Below are 15,002 nucleotides of genomic sequence, written 5' to 3'. Positions count from 1 at the left end.
AGGGCGGTGAGCTGAGGGCAGGGGGAGTAGCCGGGTGGACGGGCTTCATTCATGGCAGGGAAGGTGCCAGAGAAACCGAAGCTGCTTCAGACGGTTCATGGGGGACATGGGCGCTGCTTCTTTCTGTGTCCTGGGGAGAACATGATGGTGTGGAACTGCGGGGGATTTGGCCCCTGGCAAACCTCCTCTGCCCCTCATTTCCTGTGCAGCTCCTGGCACCTTCTTTCCTCAACTAGACATCTCCCTTTTGGGGACCACGAGGGTCTGCTGTCCAGTGCCCGGGAACTTGTGGACGCTCAGCACTGTGAGTGCCTTCCGGTTCTCTTCCCAGAATGAGAGCTTTTCAGGCCCTGTGTCAGTTATGTTGCGAAGTAAGGTGTGTGTGTGTATGTACACGCCCTAGTGCATACAGGCTTGTGTAGTCTGCTGATTTCCTTAATCGACATTTGTCATGTTCATGTCATCGGACATTTTGTTCTGTTTTAAGCAGGCAGCTTAAACTTGAGGTTCCCAAGCTGCTCCTGAGTTAGTGACTGCAAATGTTGTTACCTCTGGTTTTGCCCTGCTTCCACCACCCACTCGGGCTGACCCTGGGCTGTGAGAGGAGCCTAGGGACCTTGTGTCTCTCCCTCCTCCTCCTGGGGCCCTAGCGGCCATGGAATTCCTGACATGCTGACCATCCGTGACTGTTTCCTCCTCTTCTCTCCCTGCCTCCCTATTTCTCTCTCTTTTTGATGACATGGGGGAAATAATAGCTGAAATAATTTAAAATGCTCGTCTTTTGATTTTGTTCTTTGGCAGAGTTTTGAAAAGTCTTAGATTCCCAAACTTCTGTCAGGGAGACCAAATGAACTTTGTAGTTTGGTTCTGATTTTTAAAAATTAGTGTTAGGAAAGATTATGATGTCCCAACCTGGGTCCCTTAATGGATGTTGGATGTAGAATGTGTGCTTTATTCCTTTCACCTTTTCCCGTCCCTCCTTCGAGAGTGCCCACATCATGTTTTTAGATAGATACTCTGCTCAGTTTATCCATGTTTTGATTATTTTTTATCGCCTATCTAGAGTAGTTGATGGTTTTTTAAAATATGACTAGGCCCATCTCTTTTAATTAAAAGACGCTTACTCCTTGGAAGGAAAGTTATGACCAACCTAGACAGCGTATTAAAAAGCAGAGACATTACTTTGCCAACAAAGGTCCGTCTAGTCAAGGCTATGGTTTTTCCAGTAGTCATGTATGGATGTGAGAGTTGGACTATAAAGAAAGCTGAACACTGAAGAATTGATGCTTTTGAATTATGGTGTTGGAGAAGACTCTTGAGAGTCCTTGGACTGCAAGGAGATCAAAGCAGTCAATCTTAAAGGAAATCAGTACTGAATATTCATTGGAAGGACTGATGCTGAAGCTGAAACTCCAGTACTTTGGCCACATGATGTGAAGGACTGACTCACTGAAAACACTCTGATGCTGGGAAAGATTGAAGGCGGGAGGAGAAGGGGACGACAGGATGAGATGGTTGGATGGCATCACTGACTTGATGGATGATGAGCAAGCTCTGGGAGTTGATGATGGACAGGGAAGCCTGGCGTGCTGCAGTCCATGGGGTCGAAAAGAGTCGGACATGACTGAGTGACTTGACTGACTGGGACCCATCTCTGACTAAATAAGTGCATTTATGTAGCTGATAACTTTCTGATTAATTTTGAAAAAGAAGAGCTTTGCTGTGCTTCAGCTTTTAGTAAGTTTGGGGGTTTTTTTTTTGTTTTTTTAATGGAGCTTCTATTTATAGTTAAAATATTCACTTCCTGTCTTTGTAGGGTAAGAAAGGACACTGAGTAAACATTTTAGGAAGATGGTCATCTACTGCATTATAAAATGTCTTTTGGAAAGGACATTTCAGAAGCTTGTTAGTAACTTATCCCAGAGCCTCACAGGAATCAGAGCCAGGAAGTTCTTGCTCTGTTTTGTTCTTGTACCCCATCCAGTTCCAAGTCCTTGCAGGTCCATCCCATTCCTCTTGTCCTGTCCCTAATGGGAAAGAAGCGCTGCCTTGTGCCCACCCGGCCGCCTCCCGGGCCATCCCTTATCTGGCCTAAACACTGCACTTCCTTTATGTGTCCCCCGAGGACCCATTTCCTAACATTTTAGTCATTTTAGTTGCTCTCCTTTGGAAGCCCGCCAGCTTCTCCTCTTGCTTGGGTTCCCGTGCAGGGGCACCCTGAGCCTGGTCATGAAGTTCTGGGAAGAAGAGAGCCTTGCCCTGGGGAAGGGCCATCACGTGACCCTCCCGAGTGCGATGCTCCTTCTGTCTCTTTAAAAATAACTCCTTGTGTAGCTGACTCATGCTTTGCATAGACACTCAGATTTTCTCTTAAGTTTGGTTTTCTCCCATCTCTTATTTGAGCCCTTAGTTTTTACTTCCTAATTAAACCACCTCCTGTTTCTGTCATCCTCTCAGTGGTCAGTAGCTCTCCATGGGAACTGATAACTGTCTGTCCCAAATGCTGCTTCTGTAATAGTAATTGTTATGTGTGGACCCTTGATCTTAAAAACATACTTAATTTGTTATTATATTTATTTAGAGTATTGTATTTGTTATATTGAACCAGAAGCCTTGAAAGTTCAAATCTTTACTAAATACCTCCATTTGGTACTTTTTGTTGTTTAGTCGCTCAGTTGTGTCCAGCTCTTTTCGACCCCTTGAACTGCAGCATGCCAGGCTTCCCTGTCCTTCACTGTCTCTCAGAGTTTGCTCAGACTCATGTCCATTGAGTTGGTGATGCCACCCAACCATCTCATCCTCTGTTGTCCCCTTTTCCTACCCTCTGTCTTTCTCAGCAGCAGGGACTTTTCTCTTCACATCAAGTGGCCAGAGTATTGGAGCTTCAGCTTCAGCATCAGTCCTTCCAATGAATATTCAGGGTTGATTTGGTATTTGACTGTTTTCTAATTAATGGTGTTTCAGTTTTGTCTCCTGTACTAAGTTGTATGTTACTTGGGAGCAGGAATCTTGTGTTTTATGTCTCTTTTCTGACTTTTACCACTGAAAAGGTAGTGGGTGTTTGCTTCAGGAACTACATCTTGATGGGCTTGAAAGTTCATATCCCAGAACCCCGTGTCCACTTGGACCCTTTTATCTTCTTCCCACATGTGTACTTTTGACACCTGTAACCGTATTTGTTCTCCATGGTCTGAGTCAGCTACAAAGGTATTACCAGAGGCTATGGAAACTTGACTGCCATCAGACCCTCTCTGGAGGGTGGCCCTCAACACATTTGTGTGACCCCCACCACAGTGGTCTGGTAGTCATGTTTTCCTACTTTATTAGAAAGAATGTTCTGCTGAATTGAACCAGAAGCCTTGTTAAAGTACGTGATCTGTTATTTCCTGTCCCCCCACGGAGATTGTCACTCTGTGACACAAGGAAAATAAAGTGGGTCTAATAGGAGCTAGCTCTCAAGGATGAATTGATCTTTACTAAATACTTGCTTAATTTTGAGAAATTTTATTGAAGTATGGTTGATTTTTTAGCTCAGTTGCTAAAGAATCCGCCTGCAATGCAGGAGACCCCGGTTCAATTCCTGGGTCTGGAAGATCCGCTGGAGAAGGGATAGGCTTCCCACTCCAGTATCCTTGGGCTTCCCTGGTGGCTCAGCTGGTAAAGAATCAGCCTGCAATGTGGGAGATCTGGGCTCGATCCCTGGGTTGGGAAGATACCCTGGAGAAGGGAAAGGCTACCCACTCCTGTATTCTGGCCTGGAGAATTCCATGGACTATATAGTCCGTGGGATCCCAAAGAGTCAGACATGGCTGAGCGACTTTCATCTCACTTCATGTAGTTGATTTACAGTGTTGTGTTAATGTGTGCTGTACAGTGAGGGATTCGGTTATATGTATATATTCTTTTCCATTGTGGTTTGTCATAGGATATTGAATACAGTTGCCTGTGTTGTGCAGTAGGACCTTGTTGTCTATCCATCCTATATATACGGGCTTGCATCTCCTAATCCCAATCTCCCAGTCTGTCCCTCCCCAGCCTCTCTCCCTCTTGGCACCCAAAAATTTATTCTGTGTGTCTGTGAGTCTGTTTATCTTTAGTGGAAAAATACATTTGTGTTGTATTTAAGGTTCAACTTATAAATGATGCCACGTGGTATTTGTCTTTCTTTTTCTGACTTATGATACTTTGCTGAGTATGCTGATCTCTGTGTCCATTCATGTTGCTGCAGATGGCATTGTTTCATTCTTTTTATGACTGAGCAATATTTCATTGTATATATATACACCACATCTTCTTTATCCATTCCTCTGTTGATTGATATTTAGGTTGTTTCCATGTCTTGGCTATTGTAAATAGTGCTGCTTTGAACGTAGCGATACATGTATCTTTTCAAATTACAGTTTTTTTCTGGATATGTGCCCATGAGTAGGATTGCTGGATCATGTGGCCACGCTATTTTTGTTTTTTGAAGAACCTTCATACTGTTCTCCATAGTGACTGTATCAATTTACATTCTCACCTGCAGTGTAGGAAGGTTTCCTTTTCTTCACACCCTCTCCAGCATTCATTGTGTGTAGACTTTTTAAGGATGGCCATTCTTACTGGTGTGAGGTGATATTTCACTGTAGTTTTAACCTGCATTTCTCTGATAATTAGTGATGTTGAGCATCTTTTCATGTGCCTGTTGGCCATCAGTGTCTTCTTGGAAGAAATGTCTGTTTAGTTCTTCTGCCCATTTTTCGATTGTTTTTTTGTTGTTGTTTTGTTTTGTTATTGAATTCTATAAGCTGTTTGTATATTTCAAAAATTAAGCCCTTGTCGGTTGCATCATTGCAAATATTTCCTCCCAGTCCACAGACTGTCTTTTCATTTAGTTGATGGTTTCCTTTGCTGTATAAAAGCTTGTACATTTGATCACATCCCATTTGTTTATTTTTGCTTTTATTTCTGTTGCCTTGGGAGACTGACCTAAGAAAACATTGATACGATTTATGTCAGGAAACATTTAGTCTGTGTTCTCTTCTAAGAGTTCTGTGGTGTCTTGTCTCATGTTTAAGTCTGTAAGCCATTTTGAGCTTATTTTTGTGTGTGGTGTGGGGATGTGTTGACTTCATCGGTTGACATGTGGCTGACGGCATGGGCTGAAGTACTAAACCCCTTCTGGTGCTCGATCTGCACGTCTGCGTTAGGGGTGAAAATGTTACCTGTTATAAGGCTTGATTTTGGTGTAGATGATAGAGATATTGAGTAGTCCCTGTGGTTGGTAAGAAGCACAGGTGATGATGTGGTTAGCAGTGAATGGCACCTCCACACCCTAAATCCTGCAAGAGGCAACACACAGGGTCAGAATTAAATTAAAATTCCTGATAATGAAGCAGAAAGGGGGCAGTTAGAAGAAACAATGATCTCCAAGGGACTCTGCAGTTCTCGAATCGTGAACCAGCTATGGTGAAAACATGATTGTGGTTTCTCTGGTGAAGATACCTGGAAGACTGATTCCCTGTGGTTGTTAGTATGTCAGGTATTTAACTGTAATGTGTGGAAATACTTTGAGTCATCATGACCTCTGTCAGGAGGCTGAGCTGTGAGATGTCCACAGGTAAGTAGCACTAGCTCAACCCAGTGTTTCTTGACGGATGAGGGAGTGGTCCATCCTGAGGAATAGCCCATCAGCAAGGCTTGGGAACCTTAGAAATGCCTCATGCTGGGTTTCTGGGCGTGCTGTAAGTGTAGCTCTCTGTCAAAGGAGCGGGATGCTCCGTGAATATTTATTATGCAAATTCACGTATGTTGCTAGGTTTATTTAAGTTTCTCTTTATGATCCCAGCTTTCTTTACTTCCTGGACTGAGAGGCAAGTTTATTTTTCATGTTAACCTGATACATAAATTTCTCAAGCTCCGCTTCTAGTAGCGGCATCAGGTCGAGGTCTGGGTAGGGAGTCCAGGTGTTGACCGCTGGCTGCTGTCTGATGCCTGTGTAGCTGCATTGATCCCTGGCTGCTGTCTGATGCCTGTGTAGCTGCGGTCCTGCTGCCATGCACCCATCCCTTCTGTGACTGGAGGGTGTTGCCCAGGGTGGGATTTATTCAGCATACCTTACTTTCGGTGGCTCACCGAGCAAGAATCCGCCTGCAGTTCAGGAGACACAGGAGGCCTGGGTTTGATCCCTCGGTCGGGATGATTCCCTGGAGGAGGGCATGGCAGCCCACTCCAGGTTGCCCTGAAGAATCCCATGGACAGAGGAGCCTGGTGGGTTACAGTCCATAGGGTCACAAAGAGTCGGACTTGACTGAAGCGACTGAGCACACGTGTTCAGTGATAAATGTTGAAATTTAGAAGGTATGAAAACAGGTTGTATTTTGCTCCTGAATTCAGTACACATTTTTTCCCTCTGACTGGATTGAAAGGTCACCATTTCTTGGAAGTTACCAGACACACTGGTAACTTAAACCAAAGAATAGAATAGGTAAGTTAAAGATAGAGCAAGGCCAAGGTTGATTTTAAATTTGATACCTCATATCAATTTTCTTGGTCAGTTGTGTGTAACCTGACAAGTGTGCAAAGTTGCCAATAACTGTAGCAGTCACGTCCTGGATAAGCAATCCACCAGGCTGGGGAGGAATTAGATCACAACTGTCTATCGGCAGCTTTAGAATGAAAATAGTAGCAGTTTTAATGACAGCAAATCCATTGTAAATGTTGCGGAATGATATTCAGAGCTGATCCTTTGGGATTCAGGAAGGTAAATTCCTGACTACATGACCTTAGGGGAAAATTTGTAGCAAGATGTTTTGTGATCTTGAAAGAGTGAAGTCATATTTCAGTAACTTTGTGTTCTGTTGGTCGCATCCAGGCAAGCTGTAAAAGAATGTCCGCAGTGCTGTTTTGATTGATTTTGTTTTGCATTGATCTCACTATCTGAAAGAGAACACAGTGGCACACTTCATAAAACTCAACACGCCCTCAAATGTGAAAATGCAGGGCTGCTTTTTATACCGACTCAATGGACATGAGTTTGGGTAGACTCCGGGAGTTGGTGATGGACAGGGAGGCCTGGAGTGCTGCGAATCATGGGGTCGCAGAGAGTCAGACACAACTGAGCGACTGAACTGAACTGAACTGAACAGTCTCAAACATCAGGTTTCTTGCCTTCCTGTTACATTTCACACAGACCAGACGCTAGAGTCCTAACCCTGTAGACCTACAATCTTTCGATTACTGCCTCTGACTGAAAAATACACTTATTTGGCACAAACACACATGATCAAAGGTGACCTGAACAATATATAGTTTTGATTAGTGAATATGCTGGGCTTTTCTTTAAGGTTTGACCAAAGAAGGATAGCACCCACAGTAGCACAGACTTTTGTTTAGTAAAAGCAAAGGTTAAAGGCGGAAACTGTTCCTCGTGAACTGTGCAGCCCTAAGTCTTTCGAGAGTAAGGCAGCAGTTTTCTGGACACGTTGCGCTTTCCTTGCAGAGGAAGGAAGCCACCTTTGTTCCACGGCCCTGCCGCATACCTGACAGGTGAGGTCACCCGTGTAGCTGATACCCCTTTCCTTTCACGCAGGGCAGCTGTGGGTCCTCCCTACGCCTCTCAGCTCCCACAGTCCTCGGAGCCAGGCTTACGTGTACCTGTCCATGAAAAGCTTCTGAAGGACAAAAGCCAACCCCAGGGTCTTTGTGAACCATGAATGGACAATAAAAGACAGTGTGCTTCTGTTTCTCAGATAGCCTGTTTAAGAACAAAAGAGCTATTCACTCCTGTGTGACTTTCATGTAGTTACAATGAAGGAGGGAAGGTCGGTCGTCGTTGTTTCGTGCTTGATCTTAAGGCTGCTCAACTGAGATCTTTGGAAACAATAGTTTTCAGTTATTCAGACTAATGAAGGCACCGAGGGATGTGTGCTGCTATGTCTTCTTACGTCTCGTTCCTTAAGGAAGAGGTGAATTTAAGACGTAGGTCCCCACCCCCTGCAGGATCTGCAAGGTGAAAGCAGTTAGAGGCAGAGGAAACTCTAACTGTTGAAATCGTCTCTAACTAATCCCCTGGCTGGTCCCCTTCTCCCTGCCGTGTCTGTGTCTCTCCGGGCCCCTGGCGTTTCCCTCAGTGTGACATGACGCCTCTTGTGCAAAGGTGCATGAGCAGAGTACCTGAGCTCTGCCCTTTCCTCCACCTTATCTTTGACGCCTGCCTTGTTTGCTCCAGTCACACAAGTCATCTTGTCCTTTATTAAATCACCAAGGCCTGGAACCTTGGCACCCGCTCTTTGCCCTGCCTGGCGGGAAGGGCTGCTTTTACACACATCTCAACACGGCTCACTCCCCTGCTCCAGTCTGCTCTCTTCCTCAGAAGGTCTTCTCTGACCACCGTATCTGAAAAACTGCCTCATCTCCTCCTGTCACTCCCCTAGCCTCACCCTGCTGCATTCTTCTTTGAGGCACTTTGTTCTTGTTGTTCAGTTGCCCAGTGATGTCTTACTCTCTATGACCTCATGGACTGCAGCCCAACAGACTTCCCTGTCCCTTACCATCTCCCAGAGTTTGCTCAAACTCATGTCCATTGAATCAGTTATGCCATCCAACCATCTTATCCTCTGTTGACCCCTTCTCTTGCCCTCATATCTTTCCCAGCTTCAGGGTCTTTTCCAATGAGTTGACCCTTCACATCAGGTGGCCAAAGTATTGGAGCTTCAGCTTCAGCATCAGTCCTTCCAGTGAATATAGAGGGTTGGTTTCCTTTGGGATTAACTGGTTTGACCTCTCAAGAGTCTTCTTCAACACCACAGTTCAAAAGCATCAGTTTTTCGGCATTAAGGCTTCTTTAAGGTCCAACTCTCATATCTGTACATGACTGCTGGAAAAACCATAGCTTTGACTATCCAGACCTTTGTCGGCAAGATGATGCTTTTTAATCCGCTGTCTAGGTCTGTTTTAGCTTTTCATCCAAGGAGAAGAAAAACTTGAAGCGTCTTTTAATTTCTTGGTTGCAGTCAACATCCTCAGTGATTTTGGAGCCCAAGAAAATAAAGTCTGTCTCTGTTTCCATTGTTTCCCCATCTATTTGCCATGAAGTGATGGGTCTGGATGCCATGATCTTAGTTTTTGAATGTTGAATTTTAAGCCATCTTTTTCACTTTGCTCATTCACCTTCATCAAGAGGCTCTTTAGTTCCTGTTTGCTTTCTGCCATTAGGGTGGTGTCATCTGCATATGGGGACTACTGACTTGTTCTTTCGTTTAAATAGATGGCCAGCTCTTTGAAGGCCAGGACTTACACTTTTTTCCTGTCTGTCATCCCAGCAACTGGAGCAGATCCTCAGTAAAGAATTTGTTACTTGAATAAATCAGTGAGTGAGTTTTACTTGAGGTACGTTGGGCTCCAGGACTCTGCACACCTCATGCTGAAAAAATGTGGCAAATGGGAAAGTGATCGTGAATCATTCAGATGTTTAAGTTGGAACAGAAAACTTTTGTAGATGAGCACATTCAAGTGTCATATTTGCTTGTTTGGCCATTCGTTTGGTATTATTTTGTTTTATGGGGATAAATGTAGAACGGTTTAAAAAATTATCTTGCTGCGAGCCCTTTTGTTCAAACCAGGAGATGAGTGACGTGACGTGGGGCTGTAGCGGGGCCTCTGTTTTTAACTTTCGGAAATTATACACACCCTTTATGACTGATGGAGCGCTTTGTCAGGCCTCCTTCTGTTGCGGCTACCAGGATAAAGAGACCACGGAGAGGAACATGGTGCTTTTCATGTGTTTCTGCAAATGCTGTGCTTCACGCACTCCTGGAGGAGGAGGGATGTTGCTTTGTGTGCCCACGGCTGCTGAAGGAGGGGGTGGAGATGCCGTGTCATCTCTGCTGTGTCGTGACTCCCGAATATTCCTGCTAAGGTTTGTGGGGGATGCACATCAATCCTAAGAGATCCTGTGTTTTTAGCCCAGCCGAAGGGTGGGTTGGTTCTTGTTGGTTCGTGTCAGAAGCGGCTTTCCTTTTCCAAGTCTGGTTGCGGCTGTGTTCGTTACATGCAGGACTCACCGGAGCATCCCTGTGGGCCCTTGTGTGTCACTAGGGACCACACCACACCCCACCCCACGTGCTTCTGCTGGGGAGTGGCCACCCGCATGTGTCTGGCAGGGGGTCTTTGTGTTTCTCACTCCCAGAAAATTCTGTGCTTCCCTCTTATTGGCACTCGGTCTGTTTCCACGTAGATTTAGAGGATGTCCCTTCTGCTGTTGATGGAGAGTCACCAGAAACGGTTCTGAGTGGTTCTCTGAGGTCACTGCGAGTGTCATGTAGGTCATGCTGGAGGGACCCTTGGTCCCCTCTGGGGGTGTCACAACCCCCCGCCCCAGCCCTGCTCTGGTGACGACTGTGTGGCTGGCTCCTTCTCCCCTTTCTGCTCCCGTGCTCAGCTCCGGGGTTTGCGGTGCTGCAGGAGGGACGTGCTACCTCCTCAGACTCCAGTCCCCTGGTCAGCAGCCCCTCTGTAGTCTCAGAACAGTGAGCCTATTCTCTGTGCCACTGTTTGTCGTGGGGCTTCCTCCACCCCTGTGGGTCGCAGCTGTCCTCAGGAGCTTGGACCCTGGCACAGATCAGGGAAGCTGGGTCCACCTTCCACCTTCAGGCCTGCCCTGTGAGACTGGTCACTGCTGGTCACTGTCCCAGCTGGGCTCACCTCCGGCACTGCTGTGGACACTGCCCGCCATCCGTTTGCTCCTTCCGTAGACATTGATTCAGGAGGAAATCCACCAGCTGGTCCCACCACCTCTCCTGTCCACCTCCCAGCTGCAGGCCATCAAGCTTGCCTTTCTCTTTTCCATCTTCTCACTTCTTGTTTCCTCTTCCTGCCCCTCCCGGCCCGTGTCTATTCCAGTATCTGACCTTTGTCCTCAGACATCACCTTTTCCCATTTTCACCAATCAACCCATTGCACCTTACTCTGTTAAATAGTTGTACTGTCCTTTTTTTCTTTTAAAATGTAAAAAACAATTATACAGTTTTTAAAGGTTGCTTTCAGTTTGTAGTAATCACAGGATATTGACTAAATTCCCCCTGTAGTACAATACATCCTTGAACCTGTCTTCTCCCCACCTCCATAGCCTTTCCCCATGCTCACTGGTGGGCTTCCCAGGTGGCTCAGTGATAAAGAAGCTGCCTGCCAATGCAAGAGACACAGGATTGATCCCAGAGTGGGGAAGATCCCCTGGAGGAGGAAATGACAACCCACTCCAGTATTCTTGCCTGGGAAGTCCCATGGACAGAGGAGCTTGAAGGGCTACAGTCCATGAGACAACAAAAGAGTCAGACACAATTGAGTGACTGAAACAACGACAGCATCCTCACTGGTAACCACTGGTTTGTTCTCTAAATGTGTCATTCTGCTTCTTTTTTGTCATAGTCACTACCTTGTCCTATTTTCCTTAGCATCTTTGTTAACGTTAACCATGTGTGACTTGATAGGAAAACCAGTGGAGCGTAAAGCGTGTTGTAAGAGACGGCTTGCTCGATGCTTTCTCTAAGTTTTCTGTGAAATGGAACTTTGTCTTCTCCCAGCTTCCTTTCTGGATGGAGAGTCATGAGATTTTTCACATTTTTCACCAGCAATCTTGCAAGATGGTCATATTTCCCAGGGAATTATTTTACAGATGAAAACACTTCAGTTAGCTTGTAGTTTCAGAGTAAAGTAATTGCTGGTTAAGTGACTTGCATTAGTGGATCAGGCCCAGTTAATGTACATGTGTGCCTCTCTGAAAATGAAAGTTGAAAAATTGAATTTGTTCCTTGGTAATTTGATTTGTAGGGAGTGGGGAACAAAGGATTCCAAACAGGGCTTTTAAAATCAGTTCTAATTAATTGTGCGTGCAGAGGCATGGGCGGAGATGGGGAGGCAATTAGTCTAATTATGTTTAAAATACAGTTGCATGCCTCAACAGACCCTCACCCCCATGGGCCTATCTTTCTCTGTTTTCTGTTTTAGGCAATCAGTGGAATTTTTGGCCATTAAGCATGACCTGGTCAGAGTCTGTAGAGCAGAAGAGTGGCGGGCAGCAGAGGAGAAGGGCTCATGCCCTCCTGCTCTGTGATCATGAGTGCCCAGCACACTCAGCTGGGACGATTGAGGTGTGCTGGGGACCATTTTTATTTTCTAACTACTTACCTCCCTCCCGTACCCACCCCCCCACCCCCAAATCTTATTTTTGAAAAGCTAAGTTCTCTCTGACATATTTTTCTCATGCTCCAGTTTGGAGTAAACTAGAAGTGAGTCTGTATCTTCTCTGGTAGCTCAGTTGGTAAAGAATCTGCCTGCAGTGCAGAAGACCCGGGTTTGATCCCTGTTTTGGGAAGGTCCCCTGGAGATGGAAATGGCAACCCACTCCAGTGTTCTTGCCTGGACAATCCCATGGATAGAGGAGCCTGGCGGGCTGCAGTCCATGGGGTCACAAAGAGTCAGACATGACTGAGTGACTAAACCACCCGAAGTGAGTCCTGTTCTGCACGTTATGAACTGATTGGAGTTTCAGAGCAAAACTTGAGGAAGTAGACCCTTGCCTGACAACTTACTCTTAGCATGAAAGACTCAGTTGCTGGCCACGGGGAGAGGCTGGGGCCACCTGGACTTCTGAAGGCCTTTTATACCCACCAGGTCTTCAACGGCTGCAATTGCAGTGGGTCTGACACCCTTGACAAAACTGTGTTTTTTTTTTTCTTTTCGATGTAAGCAGTTGGTGTTTGCACAGGAGAAGGAACCAAAGACATTTTCTGCCTTTTCATTAAAAACTAACAGCCCACTCTTCTCTTCCATGCATTGGGTTTTGTGGGAAGAACTGTGCTAGGTGGTCTTCTGCAAATACTCCCCTACTGCCCTCCCTTTGGTTTCTGGTGGCATTAAAAATGATTTATGGATTACATTTTTGTTTTATAGGATATCCTGCCATTACAAAAGGACAGTCTTTATTACTGACCTACCACAGCGATTTTGCTTTTTCTTTTAGCCACATTTGCTATATTTCCGACCATATTATTTGTAGCAGAAGCTGAGGTTGACTACCATTGCCATATTGATAGCTGGACTATGTGGTTTGCTCCTTGCAGGCTTTCTCCCACAAGAGTGGGATGTTGAGGTAGATGACTGGTGGCGTTAGGCCAGTTGGACCTTTGTTTTCTAACTGCTTTGGTCTTCCTGCTGTCAAGAACACAAGCTTATTGTATTGCTGTCAATACAGTGGATGTAGGTGTTGGTTTGTTCAGTTGCTTAGTCATGTCCAACGGTTCTTTGCAACCCCATGGACTGCAGCACGCCAAGCTTCCCTGTCCGCCACTGTCTCCCGGAACTTGCTCAAACTCATGTCCACTGAGTCAGTGATGCCGTCCAACCATCTTGTCCTCTGTTGCCCCCTTCTCCTCCTGCCTTCAATCTTTCCCTCTTCAGGGTCTTTTCCAATGAGTTGGCTCTTTGCATCAGGTGGCCAAAGTATTGGAGCTTCATCTTCAGCATCAGTCCTTCCAATGAATAGTCATGAATAATTTCCTTTAGGATTGACCGAGCAATACACAAATTTTGACAGATATGGTTAACACAGACATTTGAATATGTCACTTCTTGGGCAGTGAGGCTTGTGTACCAGCATTGGGGCCTCTGTTCATGCTTCATCCACAGACACAGGCTTAACAGAGTGGATCTGTTCAGAGGTGACAGTTTCATTTTCCTCCCTTCTTGGAGGTTACTCTGTTGAATAGATGGAGTTTGAGAAGTTTATTCTTTAATCGTGGAAACAAAACCACTCTTGTTATGGTAAACGTAAGGAATTCTTTTAACATCTAGCGCAGTCTAGGAATTTGGTTTGTAATAAAGCAAAAGGTAAATGTGTTCTTTTAATTCTTTTAAACAGATGTTTGTGTTTGTAGTATTGTGTTCACCTCTGTGTGTTGAGTCATCTCTACATATGTGAAACCTGTTTTGCATCACCTTTACTAAAAACCAGGAAACACACATTTTTGCTTTGTTATAATTTCACTACCATTTTCACACAGAGCCTTATTTACTGTCCTTTTTGTTTCTTATTAATAAACTGTTCAATAATAGTACTATTTAAAGACATTAAAGGAATTAATAGGTTTTTGCCAACAAAGGTCCGTCTAGTCAAGGCTATGGTTTTTCCAGTAGTCATGTATGGATGTGAGAGTTGGACTATAAAGAAAGCTGAGCGCCAAAGAATTGATGCTTTTGAACTGTGGTGTTGGAGAAGACTCTTGAGAGTCCCTTGGACTGCCAGGAGATCCAACCAGTCCATCCTAAAGGAAATCAGTCCTGAATATTCATTGGAAGGACTGATGTTGAAGCTGAAACTCCAATACTTTGGCCACCTGATGCGAACAGCTGAGTCATTTGAAAAGACCCCAATGCTGGGAAAGATTGAAGGCAGGAGGAGAAGGGGACGACAGAGGACGACAGGTTGGATGGCATCACCGATTCAACGGACATTAGTTTGAGTAAACTCTGGGAGTTGGTGATGGACAGGGAGGCCTGGCGTGCTACCGTTCATGGGGTCGCAAAGAATCGGACACAACTGAGCGACTGAACTGAACAGCAGAACTGAAAACCACTGATTAATTTTAGAAAAGCTTAGCACTGGGGTGGCCATTGTGTCTTGGTTAAATATGTGCAACGTAAAAAAAAAATCATCATTTTGTCCTGTGTCTTATTTTATTAGACAGCCTTTCCATATTCTGTCTTAAGTATTGTCTTAAATATTCCCATTTGCATTTTGGTTTAGTTAGGACACGAGGTGTTGTTTGTCTTTCCCCTTCAAGTAATTCTGGTTATCGTTAGATGAATTTAAATTATTAACTTGTGGTGGGGAGAATTTAGATAGATTGACATCCTACCATTGGGACTATAGTTAATTCTTGAGTCCACAGGCAAAAAAAAAAAAAAGAAAAAAAATACAATGTATTGTGAAACTCCAGAATTGGGTAGAAAGAGATCGTCTGTAT

General features: G+C 45.0%; 1 protein-coding gene and 1 long non-coding RNA gene across 8 annotated transcripts in view; one reads left to right on the top strand and one right to left on the bottom strand.

Annotated features, from left to right (window-relative positions):
- SH3RF1 (SH3 domain containing ring finger 1) overlaps nt 1–15,002 on the top strand; it is a 156,506-nt gene that overhangs the window by 11,739 nt on the left and 129,765 nt on the right. The gene's annotated exons all lie outside the window — the stretch shown is intronic.
- LOC145507710 (uncharacterized) lies at nt 8,540–14,952 on the bottom strand. Its single transcript, XR_014055048.1, has 2 exons — nt 14,364–14,952; nt 8,540–13,459 (listed from the first exon to the last, which is right to left on the bottom strand). It is a non-coding gene; the product is annotated as an uncharacterized LOC145507710 (long non-coding RNA).

Source organism: Giraffa tippelskirchi, chromosome 1 (genome assembly GCF_054371585.1).
Source record: "Giraffa tippelskirchi isolate mGirTip1 chromosome 1, T2T-mGirTip1v1.2.pri, whole genome shotgun sequence".
Classification (NCBI taxonomy): domain Eukaryota; kingdom Metazoa; phylum Chordata; class Mammalia; order Artiodactyla; family Giraffidae; genus Giraffa; species Giraffa tippelskirchi.
The sequence above is the reverse complement of the archived record's forward strand: the minus strand, read 5'-3'. Positions and strand labels throughout refer to the sequence as shown.